The sequence below is a fragment of the Notamacropus eugenii genome, chromosome 5 (genome assembly GCF_028372415.1).
Source record: "Notamacropus eugenii isolate mMacEug1 chromosome 5, mMacEug1.pri_v2, whole genome shotgun sequence".
NCBI classification, from domain to species: Eukaryota; Metazoa; Chordata; class Mammalia; order Diprotodontia; family Macropodidae; genus Notamacropus; species Notamacropus eugenii.
In genome coordinates, this window is record NC_092876.1 from 305,731,108 (window position 1) to 305,742,458 (window position 11,351).

At 37.1% G+C, this 11,351-nt stretch overlaps 1 pseudogene; it reads right to left on the minus strand.

Moving 5' to 3' along the window:
- Positions 1-7,531: 7,531 nt before the first annotated feature.
- LOC140507894 (cyclin-Q-like) lies at positions 7,532-9,990 on the minus strand (annotated as a pseudogene).
- Between the last annotated feature and the right edge of the window lie 1,361 nt (positions 9,991-11,351).

Sequence of the window (11,351 nt, forward strand, 5' to 3'; positions counted from 1 at the left end):
ACCCTGTGCCCTCTGTCTATATGTAAATAATCCATCCAACTACTCTAGTACTGAGGCTGCAATATTCCTAGGAGTTTTCTTCTTGGTGTCTCTTTTAGTAGGTAGACAGTGAATTCTTTCCCTTTCTATTTTACCCTCTGGTTCTAGAATATCAGGTCAGTTTTCCTTGAAAATTTCTGGAAAGATGATGTCTAGGTTCTTGTTTTAATCACAGTTTTCAGGTAGATCAGTAATTTAAAAAATCATCTCTCCTGGATCAATTTTCCAGGTTAGTAATTTTTCCAATGACATATATATATATATATAATTATATTATATTATATTCAAATACAAGACTCAAGAGAAGCATAAAAAAGTGTGAACTGGAAAAAAAACACATGCTGTTCAATAGGGTTAAATTTTTTACATCCCTGTATGGGAAGTTGATGCTTGTAACTCTTAAGAACTATATATCTATTATGGCAGGTAAAAGGAGGATAGCCATAGGGCAAAGGTATAAGCTGACTTTGATATGACAATATAAAAAAATAAGGAATGACAAAAGGATTGTGCTGGAAGAAGAGGAAAGGGGAAAGCAGAATAGGGTGTTATATCACATGAAATGGTCCCAAGGACCTATTACAGTAAAGGGAAACAAGGGAAGGGGTGATCAATATTTGAAACTTACTCTTGTTGTATTCGTCTCAAGAGATAGAAAGAAAAACTCAATTTAAAATAACTGTAGACAATATAAAATATTTGGAAATCTATCTGCCACAACAAAGCCAGAAACAATATAAACACAATTATAAAACACTTTTCACACAAATAAATCAGATCTAAATGATTGGCAAAATTTTAAATGATCATGAATAGACTGAGCTAATATAATAAAAATGGAAAATCTATCTTAATAAATTTACTTATCAATGTCATACCAATCAAACTATGAAGAACTGTTTGACAGAATTAGAAATAATAATAATAAAATTCATTTGGAGGAAAAAGTGGCCAGGAATGTTATGGGCATTAATTTAAAAAATCTTTAGAAAAAGGTAGCCTAGCTATACCAAATCTGAAACAATTTTATGAAGTGGCAATCATCAAAATTATTTGATACTGGCTTAAAAATCTAGTGATAGATTAGTGGAATAGGTTAGATACACAAGTCACAATAATAAATGGCTGTAGTAATCTACTGCCTGATAAACTCAAAAATTCCAGCTTCTGGGATAAGAACTCACAATATGACAAAAACTGCTGGGAACACTGAAAATCAGTATGCCAGAAACTAGACATAGAACATCTTATACCATATACAAATATAAAGTCTGAATGTGTACATGGTTTAGACATAAAGGGTGATACCCCAGCTTTAAAGAAATTAGAAGAGTAAGGAGTAGTTTACCTCTTAGATCCATGGTGAATATAAGAATTTATGACAAAACGAGAGATAAAGAACATTATGAAATGCAAAATGTCTAATGTTGATTATATTAAATTAAAAAGGTTTTGCAGAAACAAAGCCAATGCAACCAAGATTAGAATGGAGGCAGAAAGTTGGGAAAGAATCTTTATAGTCAGTGTTTCTGACAAAGGGCTCATTTCTAAAATATGTAAAGAACTGAATCAAAGTCATAAGAATACAAGTCATTCCCCAATTAATAAATGGTCAAAGAATATGAACAGGCAGTTTTCAGATGAAGAAATTAAAGCTGTTTATAGTCTTATGAAAATACTGTAAATCACTATTGATTAAAGAAATATTCAGTGCCATACCAAGCAAACTATAAGATAATTATTTTATAGAGCTAGAAAAAATAAAACATATCAAAATTCATCTTGAAGAACATAATTACAAAACACTTCACACAAATAAATTCAGATCTAAGTAAGAGGAAAAACATCAGTTGCTCATGGTTGGGCCAAGTCAATATAATAAAAACGACAATTCTACCTAAATTAATCTACTTATTCAGTGTCATACCAAGCAAACTATCAGTTAATTATTTTGTAGAGCTAGAAAAAATAGTATCAAAATTCACCTGGAAGAAAAAATGTTCCAGAATATCAAGGGAACTTATGAAAAGAAATGCTAGGGAAGGTGGCCTAACTCTACCAGATCTCAAATTGTATTATAAAGCAGCAGTTATCAAAACCACTTGGTGCTGGCTAAAAAACAGAAGGGTAGACTAGTGGAATATGTTAGGTACTCAAGACACAGTAGGCAATGAATATAGCAATCTACTGTTTGATAAACCCAAGGACCCCAGCTTCTGGAATAAGAACTCCCGGTTTGACAAAAATTGCTGGGAAACTGGATAACAATGTGGCAGAAACTAGGCATAGACCAATGCCCAACACCATACACATGAATAAAGTCCAAATGGGTATACGATCTAGGTATAAAAATTGACACTATAAACAAATTAGTGGAGCAAGGAATAGTGTATTTATCAGATTTATGGAGAAGGGAAGAATGTTTGACTAAACAAGAGATAGAAAATATTATGAAGTGCAAGATGGATAATACTGATTACATTAAATTGAAACGTTTTTGCACAAACAAACCCAAGGCAACCAAGATTAGGAGGGAAGCAGAAAACTGGGAAAGAATTTTTGCAATTAGTATCTGTGATAAAAGCCTCATTTTGAAAATATATAGAGAACTCAGTCAAATGTACAAGAATTCAAGTCATTCTCCAATTGAAGAGTGGTCAAAGGATATGAACAGGCAGATTTCAGAGGAAGGCATTAAGGCTATCCATAGTCATATGAAAAAATGCTCTAAATCACTATTGATTAGAGAGATGCAAATCAAAACAACTCTGAGATACCACATCACACCTATCAAATTGGCTAACATGACAAAACAGGAAGATAATAAATGTTGGAGAAGATGTGGGAGAGTTGAAACACTAATTCATTGTTGGTGGAGCTGTGAGATGATCCAAAGATTCTGGAGATCAATTTCAAACTATGCCCAAAGGGCTACAAAAATGTTCATACCCTTTGACCCAGCAGTATGGTTTTTATGACTCTATCCCCATGAGATCATAAAAATGGGAAAGGGTCCCACATATACAAAAATATTTATAGAAGCACTATTTGTGGTGGCCAAAACCTGGAAATAAAGGGAATGCCCATCAAGTGGGGAATAGCTGAATAAATTGTGATTTATGAATGTAATGGAATACTATTTTGCTATAAGAAATGATGAACAGGAAGACTTCACACAGGCCGAGAAAGACTGATATGAATTGATGCTGAGTGAAAGGAGCAGAACCAGGAGAACTTTGTACACAGCAACAACCACAGTGTACGAGGATTTCTTCTGGTAGACATAGAACTTCATTGCAATGCAAGGACTTAAAAAATTTCCAATGTTCCCTTAAGGCAAAATGCCTTCCATATCCAGAGAAAGAAGTATGGAATTTGATCGCAGAATGTAGCAGATGATTTTCTTTTGTGTTACGTTTTGGTTTGTTTTATGATTTCTCCCATTCATTTTAATTCTTCTATGCAACATGACTAAGGTGAAAATTTATTTAATAGGAATATATGTATAGAACTCATTTAAGATTTTATGCCATCACAGGGAGGGAGCAAGGAGGCAGGAGGGAAACAGGGGGAGAGAGGGGAAAAATTTAAGTTATATGGAAGTTATTGTAGAACACTGAAAACAAATAAAAAATAAAAAGAAACAAGCAAAAAACAAATTATGTTATGAAGATCAGAATAACAGATCTTGACAAAGGATTAGATATAGTGGGGTGAGAGTGAGTAATTAAAGATCATATCTGGGTTGTAAGCCTGGATGGCTGAGTATTCCCCTACTGGAAACCAAGGAGGCTAACATTGTATGTCAAAAACCTGGATGAAAACAGCATAGACTTGTTCTCTAAAATGTTAGTTTGCAATTCTTGCCAAAGGAACTTCTGGCAAAGTGGCATGGAACATGACCTAGACATATTAAGAAGCTCTAGTTCTTCAGTCAAATATTTCCAGGAATTTTGTATCAAGAATGAATAATCTACTTTTACTATTAAACTGTCAACATTTGTTTTTTAAAAAAATAAATGCAAATTAAAACAATTCTGAGGTATCACCTCACATAGATCATGTTGACTAATATGACAGAAAAAGAAAATGGTAAATGTTGGAGATTTTGGAAAATTGGGGCACAAATGCATTGTTGGTAGAGTTGTGAACTGATCCAACCATTCTGGAGAGCAACTGGGAACTATACCCAAAGGGCTATCAAACTGTGCATACCCTTTGATCCAGCAATACCCCTACTAGGTTAATATCCCAAAGAGCTCATAAAAAAGGGAAAAAGGCCCACATGTACAAAAATATTTATAGCAGCTCTTTTTCTGGTGACAAATAATTGGAAATTGAGAGGATGTCCTTTAATTCTAGAAGGGCTGAACTAGTTCTGGTATTTGAATGTAATGGGATACTATTATACTGGAAGAAATGATGAACAGGCAGACTTTAGAAAAACTGGGAAAGACTTATATGAACTGATGCTAAGTGAAGTTAGCAGAAACAAGACAACAGTATACATAGAAACAGAAACATTGTGTGATGATCAACTATGATTGACTTTGGTCTTCACTGCAATACAATGATCCAAAGCAATTCCAAAAGACTCATGATGGGAAATGCTATCCATATGCAGAGAAAGAACTATGGAGTCTGAATGCAGATCAAAGCATACTACTTTTGCTTTTTGTTTTGTTTTTCTCTTTCCTGTCTTTTTCCCCACTTGTGTTTTGATTCTTCTTTCACAACATGACTAATGTGGAAATGTTTGATATTTTTATACATGTATAAGCTATACCAGATGGCTTGCTGTCATGGGGAAAGGGAGGGGAGGGAGGGAGGGGAAAAATTCTGAACTCAAAATCTTATAAAATGAATGTTGAAATTTACCTTTACATGCAATTAGAAAAAAAATTAAATACTATGAAGTTGAAATAGAGAAAAAAGGACCCACTATTTACCAAGCATTGTTCTAGGGCCTGGAGATATAAGAAAAAAAATTGATCCCTGGCATCCAAGAGCTGACTTTCCATAGGAATATAGTGCACATGAACATGAGTATGTAAAAAATATAGAATAGGGCTTAGATGTGTGATTTCATTGCTTTAGGGAATTTCCCCATCAGTGAACTTTCTTTACCAAAAGAATTTGTACAGTCTTAACAATTTAGAGTCTTAGAGAGTTGCCTAAAACACTGAGAAGTGACATGACGATCGAACCCAGGTCTTGCTGACGCTAATGGCACTTTCCACCACTATATGACATTGCCTTTCTATACACAATATTCATAAAATAAATGCAAGGTAATTCTTTGTGAGGGCATGGGGGGGACAGGGAGTGATACACACTACCAACTGTAACCATCAGGAATTACTTGCTCTAGAAGACAACCTTTTGACTAATCTTTGCAGAAAATAAAGATATTCAAAGTATTATTCCACTGTAACCCTGGATCTCATTATCCTGCTGCAAAAAGTCAGTATGGCACAGTATAGTGAAGAAACTGCTGACTCTGAGAGTAGATGAACTCATTTTAAGTCCTAAAGTTTACTATATTTATGATATTAGACTTGTCATTTACCTCTCTAGGTTTCACTACCCTCACCTGTAAAATAAGGTTGTTGGACACAGTAGCTTCTGGGTTGCCTTCTAGTTCTAAATCTGTGGTCCTAAGTGTGAATAAACTAGCATTTCCCCTGTTGCCATTATGTGTTTACTTTGCAAAGGAGAAACAACATGCTGAATTTGATAGCTATAATGAAACCTAATGACTATGCTGATGTAGTGTAATAAATTAGTGAAAGGTAGACTAGATTTGCCAAAATGGAGGCAGCTGGTGAATCAGCTATTGTGGTCCTGGTAGATCATAATGCCATTTTTGTTTTGTGGGTAAAAACAAGTACCATGAGGATATTTCCAGTTCTTTGTCCCACTTAATTCAAACACGAACTTGCAACTCAGGATATAATAGGGTAGGTATGGGGACTAGGCCAATGATTTCATTGGTTCAGGGAAATTCCCTTTTTCAATGCATATTGGTGCAACATATAGACTTGGAGAACTGCCTAGAGTGCCAAAAGGTTAAGGGACTTATCCAGAATTACAAAGCCAGTATATGCCAGAGGAACTGAACTTAGAGCTTTCTGAATCAAAGTCACCTCTTTATCCATTATGCCATGTTGTTTCTCTAAGGTATCTAAATGAATAATTGATTAATTGTATCAACTACCTTTTCTGAGTCTACTCTTTTAAGGAAACACACATTGTTAGTGCCCTGTCTCCCCATAGTTAAGGATGCAGCAAATGGCAAAGGAGTAAAGATATTATGCCCAACGATATTGTCTGTTTGGGAGAAAATGATGAATTATGATGTGATTATTTTCCTTTGTATTATTTTCTACTAAATTTTATTTCATCAAATACATTCCCATTTGCCATTTGTCATTTTTCTTTCTTTCTTTTTTCCCTTTGATAATTAAGAGACAGGTGATACTGTTGAAATTGCATCCCATTAGGCAATCATAAAATAGTAACTTCCACTGAAAGGCAAAGACTTACGAATCCATATCATGAAAATAATGAATGTCATCTATCTTATCCAGATGACTGGTGGATCAAAAATGAAAACTTGGCAGTACTTTGAGGAAAAGATGGTTTCTGGTTTGATGATAAAACAAACCCTCAGAAAAAAAAAATCTATCCCTAATCTTGGAGCATCAGCTAATTCTCCATTGAGAACTTTCATGTTTATGGTGTTTTTTGAATAAAATATTTTATACCATGAATGAAAGAATGTGTGAATGCATGATTATTTATTAAGCACTTATGTGCAAAACAATGTGCTAAGTGCTGGGGAAACAAATAGTTCCAGCTTAATGAGAAGACAATATATATGGAAGGTGTTAATAGCAAGTCTCTGTGGTCCTTGGGGTGCAGTGGTAAAACAGATGGTGATGTATCTGCTTTGGTGACATTTTCCTTGATAAAAATCATGTCCATTGTGATTTTGAGATGTTTGACGGTGATAAGGACTCTGGTAGTTAAAACATACTTTTCTGGGTTTTCAGTATTAGTGGCTGGTTTGGCAAGGGAGGTTGACATGTTGCAGTAGGACAAAAGCAGTTGCAAATATTGTTTCCCTGGAAAACACCTATAGGGGCTAGGTTGGAGTCAGGGCTGTAGGCTCAATATTAGAAGGTAATAGATGATATGATGATAGATAGATAGATAGATAGATAGATAGATAGATAGATAGATAGATAGATAGATAGATAGACAGACAGATAGATATTCAAAGTATTTGTCTTGAATATTTTATAGAAACCTGAAGTAGATCACAGCCTTTCTACAGTAGAAAAGAGGTTCCCCATGGAGCTTTCCTTCACTCTCAACAAAAGGTGGAAATGTTAGCATGGTGTGATTGAGAGTCCTCCAAAACTCAGACTGAAATCTCTAAGCTCTTCAGTGTAGGACCATTTTGAGGAAGTAGAGGAAAATTTCTAATTCAAGAGCTCAGATGCAATGTAGCAGTCTACGAAGAAGGAGATAGGCTAATGGTTAAGCAAACAGAGACTGACAGAAGTACCAAAGGCAAGAGGCATATCTCAATAATAAAGTATTATCACCAGCATCAGTGAGTATAATCTAACAGAGAAGGCATAATTTAGAGTCTAAAGGCAGAATGAGAGGAATCAAGCCAAAGTAAATAAAAGGGACAGAATTTAATCCCATGCAATGTTTGCATGATTTATGTAAACTTGTTTAGGTACCTTTAAGTTGTACCTTTAAGTTTAGGTACCTTTAAGCTGTATCCAGTTCTTTTAGAGAAGGGTCAGTTATTGTCAGTGCAGTGGCAGAGGAGAGAGATAAAATGAATGTGTGTGTGTGTGTGTGGGGGGGGAATCTAGATAATACTCATACTTAAATATGGTTAACTTAATGCTATAGCTTTTTTTCTCCCCATCAATACCTGCATTTACCTTTTTACTTGGTCTTCTCATAAAAAACAAAAACAAAAACAAACACTTCATCTCTCGGTTAGACACAGTATTATCAATGACTGTGTTGGTAAGATCTTCACTAAAAACCTGCCACCAGCACGTTTATGCCTCAAAATCAGAGCAGGCACCTCCATTCTGTAGCACTGCAAGGCAAGATAGAGAATTGCTATAGTTATGTACTAGGTGGTATACTGAAGGCACAATGTTCCCAGGCTGCCAGAGAGAGGGGAGTCCTCTGTCAATTAGGACTGTTCATTAAATTCTTTAAATAAATAAGGTAGTGGAGCAGATATTTGTGGGGATGCTGGAAGGAGACACAGAAATGCAAAACTCTTCACATGAGTAATCCCCACTGCCCCTCAATTCCCAGAACAAGGAGCCTAAGTCTGAAAGTTCACTCTTGGTATTTAAATACCTGTTAGAGATTGATGATGTCTCTTGTCCTGAGGTGTTGCTCCTCCACTTTACCTGCCAAGTAAATGACTGACATGGCTATGACGTAAAGTATATGTATCTAACTTTGTCTCAAAAAATTTATGGTAAATGGTACAGACTGTGGCAATTGAAATGGATTACATCCCTAGCTTGATACTGGCCTCCATGATGAATCATGACATTTTGAAGAAGAATTAAGCCTCAGAGATCAGGTGCACCTATTTCTTCACTTCTCCTGCTTCTTCAAGGCTCTCACTCTGTCTTGACTCCATGGCTAACACTCTCACCCCCAATGTATACCTGATCCCTTGGGTCTCTCAATGTCAAGCCAAGATCCAATTCAAGTCACAAGGGAGGACAAAATGAGATGAACGAAAAGAGGAAAAAACACTACTCCCATGAGGTCTTTGCAGGAAATATCTACACACATATCATGGGAACTTAAAACTATGAACCTGCCAGCATTCACAAAAGACTTCCTATAGCATGTCATGTATATTTATAGTCACACAACTTCCTCAAAAGTAGAGAGAAAACAAGATTCCACTGCATTTACTGTTATTTCTTTTCTGGACAATAAAGAGGCCTTTGACTTCACAGATTAGAACACCACCATTTAAGGACTCTCTTCCAATGAAGAGTTTCTCATAAGAATGCTAAAACAAGATTTCTTGATGAATGCAGAGATATCCCTGATAAACACTTCAATGACTAACACCAAACAAAGCATAAAACATAAGAGGGATGCTCACCAAAGGTACGTGTCAAGGTCATGGAAGATGGTCTGTACAGAGTAAAAGTGGACAGTAAGATCCTCTGATGTTCCTGTTTGTGGATAATACTGTACTGATGACATCAAGCCCCAGAACATTATGGAGCTTCCGTAGAGTGGGAAAAAGAGGGATGAAAAATGCCTATTGTCCAGAATCATGTGCCCTTCGATGGCCAGGCAACTGAGTCAGTACATCACTTCATACACCTGAAACAGACATTGTTGATGAACAACAAACTGGGCTGACAATAGCATAGATAGAAGAGATAGCCTGGAACTACATTTGTGAACCTCTGTAGGGCAATCATTTTACATTTTCACCATCAACAGTATCTGTTGAATAGGTCAGGTTGAAGCTTCTTCAAATTGTTTACCCTGGTGTGGGAAATTCCACGAGGTGTCAGCGCTGGCTGGCCTGGGGGTGGCCAGGGTCTAGGTAGGAGTGGAGGAGGTAGAAGGGCTGGAGCTGGTCCCTCCGGGTCTGCATGTCAGGGTTCCCTCGAGATGTTGCTCCATTTCGGGGTGGTGCCTCCCAGCGTGGCCTTGGCAAGTCCGTAGTTACTCATGGTGGGCTTCCAGCCTGACCTGGGGCTCTGAGAACTTCACAGGGCGATGCTCATGAATCAAGCTGGCAGTGGGAGGGGGCGAGGCTTGCCGAGGGTGCAACCTGGCTGCAGGAGCAAGACCTGAGGCTCTAGGATGTGGAGCTGGCAGGAGTGTTGCCCTCACTGCCGCTGCTGATGGAAGCCCAGCCATCTTGCCATTCTTAACCTGGAAGTCCATAAAGTTTAAAAAATATATATACACTTTGATAACTATTTCAATAATATTTGTTTTCTTTGCAATTCTTTATATTTTATTTTATGCACTTAAACACTATTTGTGACAGTGGTCTCATTAGACTGCCAAAGGGGTCCATGCCACAGATTCTACTAAGTAACAGAGAAATTGTAATTTTTTAAAAATTAAGAACAAAATTGTATCATATCATGTTAGGATTGGAAGCTCAATTCCGTGTGGATGATCTGGGGCGGGTAAAAGTGGGACTTCTAAATCTTAGAGTCTTACGAGGCCCTCCATGAACAGTGGGGGTTCGAGAAGGTCAGACTGAGCTAGCTCAGCTAGCTCGGGTATTTCCGCCTCTCCCCTGGAGATATGTGATGGGTGGAGTCTCCCTGCCCTCGAGGTCGTCCCGGATTGGAGCACACCTAGTTACCTAACAGCACGGTATTGAGATGCAAACTGTGTGGCTGAAGATTAAGTAGGATTGAGGAAGCCAGAAAGCTCTCTCTTAGCACGTGTGGAGCCAAAGAGAAAAGTAGGGCTCCGCTTCTTTTCTTTCCTCTCTCCCCTCCCCCTCTCTCCCCGCTTGTACTTCTACTTCCAATCCCTTAAGCTTAGCCTCCTTAGGAAATCTCCCCCTCTTCCTCCTAAGGAAGAGCTCCCTGCATTTGTAACCCGGACCCTGAAATAAAGCTCAACCCCTGTTTGACTCTGGAACGTCCTTTCTCTCATACGTTATCCGGTTTGGCCAACCGAAGACCTGGGACAGGTAAGAAAGACTCGGGTAGCCCAATACAGGCCTCTAGGCTTGGCAATATCATAGGCTTTTGAAGCTTTCTTTACATAAGTTATTTGAATCTTAACTTAGATTTGCTAAAGGGGTAAAAATAGATGCTCATATTTTAAAAGTACTTTGAAGCTTATTAAGCACTTTTGTCAAAATAGCCCCATGAGAAAAGTAATACAAATACTACAGTACCTATTTTAGAGGTGAGTAAACTGAGACTCAAAGAGGTTAAATGACTGAATTGTGATAATTTAGCTATAATTCTCATAACTCCAGATCCAGTAGTTTATTCGCTGTAGCATTCTGTTCATTAGACTAACTTGCAGCTTAAGCTATTCAGCTTATATTGTGTAGGTCCTAACACAGTTGTCACTAGTTGGCACAGTGGACAGGACGTCAGACCTGGGGTCAGGAAGACTTGTATTTTTATAAATTTGGCTCAATTCTCTATATACTTAGGAAAAGAAGTCTTTGTTAGATAAACTTGCTGCAAACATTTTTCCTTTAACTTCCTATTTTCCTTTTCATCATTTCTGCATTGGTTTTA